The sequence below is a fragment of the Mercenaria mercenaria genome, chromosome 11, assembly GCF_021730395.1.
Source record: "Mercenaria mercenaria strain notata chromosome 11, MADL_Memer_1, whole genome shotgun sequence".
NCBI lineage: Eukaryota > Metazoa > Mollusca > Bivalvia > Venerida > Veneridae > Mercenaria > Mercenaria mercenaria.
In genome coordinates this window covers 19,377,472-19,386,514 of record NC_069371.1, presented here as the reverse complement: position 1 = coordinate 19,386,514, position 9,043 = coordinate 19,377,472, and positions in this window count along the sequence as shown.

Genomic DNA, 9,043 nt, shown 5'->3' with positions numbered 1-9,043 from the left:
AGCCATGTGTAACATGGCTCTTGTTATTTCTTAAATCTTAACTAATTTCATAGTAACAAATGAGCTTTTTTTGGATGCGGCATATATTTTTTTTTGTATACACATTAAAATAACTAGATGTGAATGAAATCTAGTAATACAGACATTACAAGTTGTTAGCAAAATATATTTTTCATACAAGCGTGTAAATTTATTGTCAGTAACACAGTGTCATAGTTCTTACGTGAGAACAAATGTCTGTGTGAGCATAATGTCATAGTTCTTATGTGACTTCAAATGAAATGTCTATGTGAACATAATGTCATAGTTCTTATGTGACATCAAGTGAAATGTCTGTGTGAGCATAATGTCATAGTTCTTATGTGACTTCAAATGAAATGTCTGTGTGAGCATAATGTCATAGTTCTTATGTGACTTCAAGTGAAATGTCTGTGTGAGCATAATGTCATAGTTCTTATGTGACATCAAGTGAAATGTCTGTGTGAGCATAATGTCATAGTTCTTATGTGACATCAAGTGAAATATCTGTATGTGCATAATGTCATTGTTTTTCAATAACAAATGATAAGCCTTAGAAGTCAATGATATGTATTAAGATGGAGCTTAATGTTCACTTAATAGACTCAAAAGTTAATAGGCTGGTAATAAGTAGCAGTAATTTCTAAGTTTGGAAATGTTTGTTCCAGGTAAAATTTATTAAAATAAGCCAATATTTCAGTCAAGATATATAATTCTACTGTTTGTTATGTCCCCACCCCCATGAGTGGTGGGGGCATATAGATTTGGTCTTGTCCGTCCGAAGTTCATGACACGCCTTGCTCAAAAAGTGTTAGATATAAATTGATGAAACCTTGCATGAGCCTTTATATGTGTTCTTGCACACTTGGTATTCTTCTTGAGAATCTTGGTGCTTTTACATTTATTTACAGTTACGGCCCTTGAAATAGTAAAAAAATAGTGGATTTTGTGATCACCCTTAGTCCGTCCGTCGTCCGTCCACAAATTGTCTGCACAAAAGTGGTTTCATTTATGATTTTATTGTACCCCCCGACAACAAAGTTGTAAGGGGGGGTATACTTGTTTCAGGTTGTCTGTCTGTCTGTCTGTCCGTCTGTCTGTCTGTCGGTCTGTCCGTCTCTCCGTAGACGCAATCTTGTGCGCACCATCTCTCCTTATCGCCTTGACAGAATTTAATGAAACTTCACACAAGTGATCAGTACCAACAGTAGTTGTGCATGGGGCATGTTAGGTTCTTTTAGAAAAAAAATTTGCAGAGTTATGGGACTTTGTTTTTTTGTTACTATACTATATACATAAACACAATCTTGTGCGCACCATCTCTCCTCATCCCCTTGACACAATTTAATGAAACTTCACACAAGTGATCAGTACCAACATTAGTTCTGCATGGGGCATGTTAGGTTCTTTTAGAAAAAAAATTTGCAGAGTTATGGGACTTTGTTTTTTTGTTACTATACTATATACATAGACACAATCTTGTGCGCACCATCTCTCCTCATCCCCTTGACACAATTTAATGAAACTTCACACAAGTGATCAGTACCAACAGTAGTTGTGCATGGGGCATGTTAGGTTCTTTCAGAAAAAAATTTTGCAGAGTTATGGGACTTTGTTTTTTTGTTACTATACTATATACATAGACACAATCTTGTGCACACCATCTCTCCTCATCCCCTTGACACAATTTAATGAAACTTCACACAAGTGATCAGTACCAACAGTAGTTGTGCATGGGACATGTTAGGTTCTTTCAGAAAAAAATTTTTCAGAGTTATGGGACTTTGTTTTTTTGTTACTATACTATATACATAGACACAATCTTGTGCACACCATCTGTCCTCATCCCCTTGACACAATTTAATGAAACTTCACACAAGTGATCAGTAACAACAGTAGTTGTGCATGGGGCATGTTAGGTTCTTTCAGAAAAAAAATTTGCAGAGTTATGGGACTTTGTTTTTTTTGTTACTATACTATATACATAGACACAATCTTGTGTGCACCATATCTCCTCATCCCCTTGACACAATTTAATGAAACTTCACACAAGTGATCAGTACCAACCCTAGTTGTGCATGGTGCATGTTAGGTTCTTTCAGAAAAAGATTTGCAGAGTTATGGGACTTTGTTTTTTTCTGTTACTATACTATATACATAGACACAATCTTGTGCACACCATCTGTCCTCATCCCCTTGACACAATTTAATGAAACTTCACACAAGTGATCAGTACCAACAGTAGTTGTGCATGGGGCATGTTAGGTTCTTTCAGAAAAAAATTTTGCAGAGTTATGGGACTTTGTTTTTTTGTTACTATACTATATACATAGACACAATCTTGTGCACACAATATGTCCTCATCCCCTTGACACAATTTAATGAAACTTCACACAAGTGATCAGTAACAACAGTAGTTGTGCATGGGGCATGTTAGGTTCTTTCAGAAAAAAAATTTGCAGAGTTATGGGACTTTGTTTTTTTTGTTACTATACTATATACATAGACACAATCTTGTGTGCACCATATCTCCTCATCCCCTTGACACAATTTAATGAAACTTCACACAAGTGATCAGTACCAACCCTAGTTGTGCATGGTGCATGTTACATTCTTTTAGATAAATATTCTGCATAGTTATGGGACTTTGTTTTTTGTTACTATACTGTATACATACATTCTATATACATACAGTCCACATAATTATGCAGTCTTGTGTGCGTCAAATTGCAATGTACTGTGTCAGTGCATGCGGGGGGTACATTCATCACCTTTAGTGATAGCTCTAGTTTTAACCAAACTTGCACACAACTTGTATCACCATAAGATCTTGGTTCCTTTCTTGAACTGGCCAGATCCCAAAATGGATTCCAGAGTTATGGCCCCTGCAAGGGCCAAAATTAGCTATTTTGACCTTGTCTGCACAATAGCAGCTTCATTTATGATTTGAATTAAATCAACCTTGCACAAAACTTGTGTCACGCGTATAGTACCTTAAGATCTCGGTTCCTTTCTTGAACCGGCTAGATCCCATAATGAGTTTCAGAGTTATGGCCCCTGAAAGGGCCAAAATTAGCTATTTTGACCTTGTCTGCGCAATAGCAGCTTCATTTATGACTTGATTTTAACCGAACTTGCATACAACTTGTATCACCACAAGATCTCCATTCCTTTTTATACACCCTAAGAGACGTATTATGTTATTGCCTCGGTGTCCTTCTGTCTGTCTGTCTGTTGGTTAGCAATTTCCCTTCCTCTCTGTAACTCTTGAACCCCTTGAAGGATTTCAAAGAAACCTGACACAAATGTTCATCTCATTGAAACGATGTGCAGAGCGCATGTTTCAGATGGCTCACTTCAAGTTCAAGATTACACTTAGGGGTCAAATGTCATATTACTTTGTTTTTTGTGTGTATATTGCTCTGCATTTGCGTTGCATTGCAGTGCTCTTGTTTTTATTTGGCAGATCCTTCTTTTGTTCACTTACAATAATCTTTTTTAATTACTTCCCTTTTATGTTACTAAAAATAGCGTATTTAGTAACTTTTTTATTATTGGCCGTAGGGAAAAACCGAGATCACTTTCCTGTGGTACAACATGGATGGTACCTCCAGTTTATAGGTGTATTTTGACATATCTGTACCTTTAGGAATATTTCAACTATATTTTCTCATGATTCTTTTGATTAGTTTAGTTTATACTATTATTAGTAATAGTAAATATTAGTAATTTGTTTTAACTCGATTCTGATGAAAGCCTCAGGCTTATTGAAACCACTCTCGAGTCCTCTTCCTGGAAAAACCAGTACTGGTGTCCTATGAGAAGTCATGATCGTGACCCCAGTAGGGCTCAAACCCATGACCCATGGATTGAGTGGCCGACACCTTATCCTTTTGATTGATCTTGATTATGTTTTTTCGACCTTCTTGTTCTTGCAGTGATGATAGGTGAGCGATATTGGGCCATTATGGCCCTCTTGTTTGTTTGTGATGCTCATAGCTCAAAAAGTATATGGCCTAGAATAAAGAATCCTTTTTCATAAAATGTTTGTTGAGGCTATACCCCATTAAGACTGCAAACATTGAATTATTGCCCCTTATTGATGACAAATGTACCAGTGGGGGGTCACACCCTGTGTCCTACAGACACATTCTAGTTTCATATGTTTTATAGAGGATATTACATGAGTATCTATTCATATTAAATTTATTAAACAAGTTGAATAAAATAATAAAATGTAAGGCTCTGCTGAGCATTTTATCAATTTTATTTAACGGGTTTAATAAATTCAATGTGGAAGGTCACAAATGTAATATTCTTTTTATCACATGTTAGTTTTTCCTCAAAAATCCTTCTTTCTTTAGCTATTAAAACAAATCAATTTGACCAATGTCTCCTATACTTGAAATGATGTTGACATGAAAGCTTTATTTCACTAGTGTATTATCATTATTATTTAATGGCATATTACACTCCCGTGACATCAAACATGTGATTAACATTTATATTACATTGTACATAGAATAGAAATAATTTACAGTTGATAAACGATATTCTGTTTGTTCTTTGTTGTGAATGATGTCAACTATTGATCTACCATACCTGTCTTCTTTTTAAATATTAATACATTTATTTTTTAATGAAGTTTCATGTAAATCAAATATATATTTATAGACATTTGTTTAAACATGACAGATTTTATTAGCTCACTTGTCACATAGTGAAAGGGAGAGCTTTTTTGATCGCCCTTTGTCTGTCCTCCAACCGTCAACAATTTCCTTGTGAACATGATAGAGACCACATTTTGTATTTGCTTTTTATCAAATTTGCACACAACTTGTATGAGCATAATATCTTGGTTCCTTTCGAAACCTGGCTAAATCCATCATGGGTTCCAGAGTTATTGCCCTTTAATGAGCCAAAATTTGCAATTTTTGGCTTGTGAACATGATAAAAGACCACATTTTGTAATCAGCTTTAATCAAACTTGCACACAACTTGTATTGGTATAACATCTCAGTTCCTTTTTAAAACTGGCCAGATCCCATAATGGGTTGCAGAGTAATGGCCCCTTAATGGGCCAAAATTTGCAATTTTTAACATGATAGAGACCACATTTTCCAATCAACTAGAATCAAACTTGCACACAACTTGTATTAGCATACTATCTCTGTTCCTTTCGAAAACTGGCCAGATCCCATCATGGGTTGCAGAGTTATGGCCCCTTATAGGACCAGAATTTGCTATTTTTGGCTTGTGAACATGATAGAGACAAAATTGTGCTATCACCTATAAGCAAACTTGCACACAATTTCAAAATTTGGTAATTTTTATCTTGTGAACATGATAGAAGTGACATTTTATATTTGATTTTAACCAAAATTACACACAATTTAAGTCACAATAAGATCTCAGTTCCTTTTGAAATCTGGCTAGATTTTATCAGGAGTTGTAGAGTTACTGCCCCTGAAAACAGCAAAATTTTCAATTTTGGTTTTTTCAGCCATATAGAGATTTCAGTTATGCTTTGATTTGATACAAACTTGCACAGAATGATTATCTTGGTTATCTCTAGGCCTAGATCGAAACTGGGTCATGTCTGGCAAAAAACTAGGTCATCAGCTTAAATCAAAGGAAAAGCTTGTTAACAACCTAGAGGCCACGTTTATGGCCTTATCTTCATGAAACTTGGTCAGAATGTTTATCTTGATGATTTCTAGGCAAAGTTCGAAACTGCGTCATATTGGGTCAAAATCTAGGTCACCCAGTAAAATCAAAAGAAAAATTTGTTAACACTCTTGTCCATTTGATGTGCATGAAACTTGGTCAGAATGTTTGTCTGCATGAAATATCTTATGAATTTTTATCCGGGTCATGTATGGTCAAAAATTAGGTCACCAGGGTTGAAAAAATAGGTAACTAGGTCAAATCAAGGAAAATGCCTGTTTACACTCAAGAGGCCACATTGTTTGGTCCAATCATTATGAAAATTGGTCAGAATATTTGTCTCCATGAAATCACTAGGTAAAATGTGTATACACTGTTATGGTATGTTAAACAGGTGAGCGGCCTAGGGCCATCTCGGCCCTCTTGTCTTTAATATTTTTATGCCCCCCTTTGAAGAAGGTGGGGTGTATTGTTTTGCAGATGTCGGTCGGTCGGTCGGAATTTAGACCAATCCGTTTCCGGATGATAACTCAAGAACGCTTGGGCCTAAGATCATGAAAGTTGATAGGGAGGTTGGTCATCACTAGCAGATGACCCCTATTGATTTTGAGGTCTGTATGTCAAAGGTCAAGGTCAAAGTGACCCTGAATAGTAAAACGGTTTCCGGATGATAACTCAAGAACACTTGGGCCTAGGATCATGAAAGTTGATAGGGAGGTTGATCATGACCAGCAGATGACCCCTATTGATTTTGAGGTCTGTATGTCAAAGGTCAAGGTCACAGTGACCCTGAATAGTAAAACGGTTTTCGGATGATAACTCAAGAACGCTTGGGCCTAGGATCATGAAAGTTAATGGGGAGGTTGGTCATGACCAGCAGATGACCCCTATTGATTTTGAGGTCAGTATGTCAAAGGTCAAGGTCACATTGACCCTGAATAGTAAAACGGTTTCCGGATGATAACTCAAGAACGCTTAGGCCTAGGATCATGAAAGTTGATAGGGAGGTTGGTCATGACCAGCAGATGACCTCTATTGATTTTGAGGTCAATATGTTAAAGGTCAAGGTCACAGTGACCCTGAATAGTAAAACGGTTTCCGGATGATAACTCAAGTACGGTTGGGTCTAGGATCATGAAAGTTGATAGGGAGGTTGGTCATGACAGCAGATGACCCCTATCGATTTTGAGGTCAGTATGTTACAGGTCAAGGTCACAGTGACCCTGAACAGTTAAACAGTTTCCGGATGATAACTCAAGAACTCATAGACCTAGGGTCACAAACGTTGATAGGGAGGTTGGTCATGACCAGCAGATGACCCCTATTGATTTTGAGGTCAGTATGTTAAAGGTCAAGGTCACAGTGACCAGGAACAGTAAAACGGTTTCCGGGCAGTAACTCAAGAACGCTTTGGCCTAGTTTCAGGAAAATTGATACATGTAGTTAGGTTGGTCATGATCAGCAGATGACCCCTATTGATTCTGAGGTCATTAGGTCAAAGGTCAAGGTCACATTGGCCAGGAACAGTTAAAGCAGTTTCTGATCTTCTTGTCTAAAACCACAGAGCCTAGGGCTTTGCAATTTAGTATGAATTATCATCTAGCGGTCCTCTATCAAGATGATTCAAATTATTGACCTGGGATCTAATATGGCTCCGCCCCGGGGGTCACATGGTTTATATAGACTTATATAGGGAAAAGCTTTTAAAATCTTCTTGTCAATAACCTACAACATTTAAATTTTGACCATATGTATGGTTTTAAGTGGCAAGATGAACCTTGACATGAGTTGACCTTGACCTACTTTCACATTTCTGTAGCTACAGCCTTCAAATTTGGACCACATGCATAGTTTTTTGCACCGAAAAAAATTTGACCTTGACATTGACCTAGTGACCTACTTTCACATTTTTAGCCCACCATCATCAGATGGTGGGCTATTAAAATCACTCTGCGTCCGTGGTCCGTCCGTCCGTCATTCCGTCCGTCCGTCCGTTAACAATTTCTCGTTATCGCATCTCCTCAGAAACTACTGGGGGGATTTTGACCAAACTTTGTCAGAATGATGTATTGGTACCCTAGTTGTGTCCCCCTGAAAATCAGACTGGTTCAACAATTTATGAGTGAGTTATGGCCCTTTGTTTATTTCTATAATTTACATAGATTTATATAGGGAAAAACTTTGAAAACCTTCTTGTCCAAAACCACAGAGCCTAGGGCTTTGATATTTGGTATGAAGTATTATCTAGTGGTCCTCTACCAAGATGATTCAAATTATTTCTCTGGGGTTAAATATGGCCCCGCCCTGGGGGTCACATGGTTTATATAGACTTGTATAGAGAAAAACTTTGAAAAACCTCTTGTCCAAAACTACAGGGCCTAGGGCTTTGATATTTTGTATGTGACATCATCTAATGGTCTTCAACTAAGATTATTCAAATTATACCCCTAGGGTCAAATATGGCCCCACCCTGGGGGTCATATGGTTTACATAGACTTATATAGGGAAAAACTTTGAAAATCTTCTTGTCAAACCACAAAGCCTAGGGCTTTGATACTTGTAATGTAGCATCATCTAGTGGTTCTCTACCAAGTTTATTCGAATTATCCCCCTAGGGTCAAATATGGCCCCGCCCCGGGGGTCACATGGTTCATATAGACTTATATAGGGAAAAGCTTTTAAAATCTTCTTGTCAGTAACTACAACATTCAAATTTGGACATGTATATTTTTGAGTGGCAAGATGAACCTTGACATGAGTTGACCTTGATTTTGACCTAGTGACCTACTTTCACATTTCTGTAGCTACAGCCTTCAAATTTGGACCACATGCATAGTTTTGTGCACTTGAAAAAACTTTGACCTTGATTTTGACCTAGTGACCTACTTTCACATTTTTGAAGGTACAGGTATCAAATTTGGACCATATGCATAGTTCCGTGTTTCAAAATGAAATTTGACATTGATTTTGACCTAGTGACCTACTTTCACATTTTTGAAGGTACAGTCTTCAAATTTGGACCACATGCATAGTTTTGTGTTCCGAAATGAAATTTGACCTTGATTTTGACCCAGTGACCTACTTTCTCATTTCTCAAGCTACAGCCTTCAAATTTGGACCACATACATGGTTTTTTGTACCGAAACAAACTTTGACCTTTACATTGACGTAGTGACCTACTTTCACATTTTTGAAGGTACAAGCTTCAAATTTGGACCACATGCATAGTTCTGTATTCTGAAATAAAATTTGACCTTGATTTTGACCTAGTGACCTACTTTCACATTTCTCAAGCTACAGCCTTCAAATTTGGACCACATGCATAGTTTTGTGTACCGAAATGAACTTTGACCTTAAG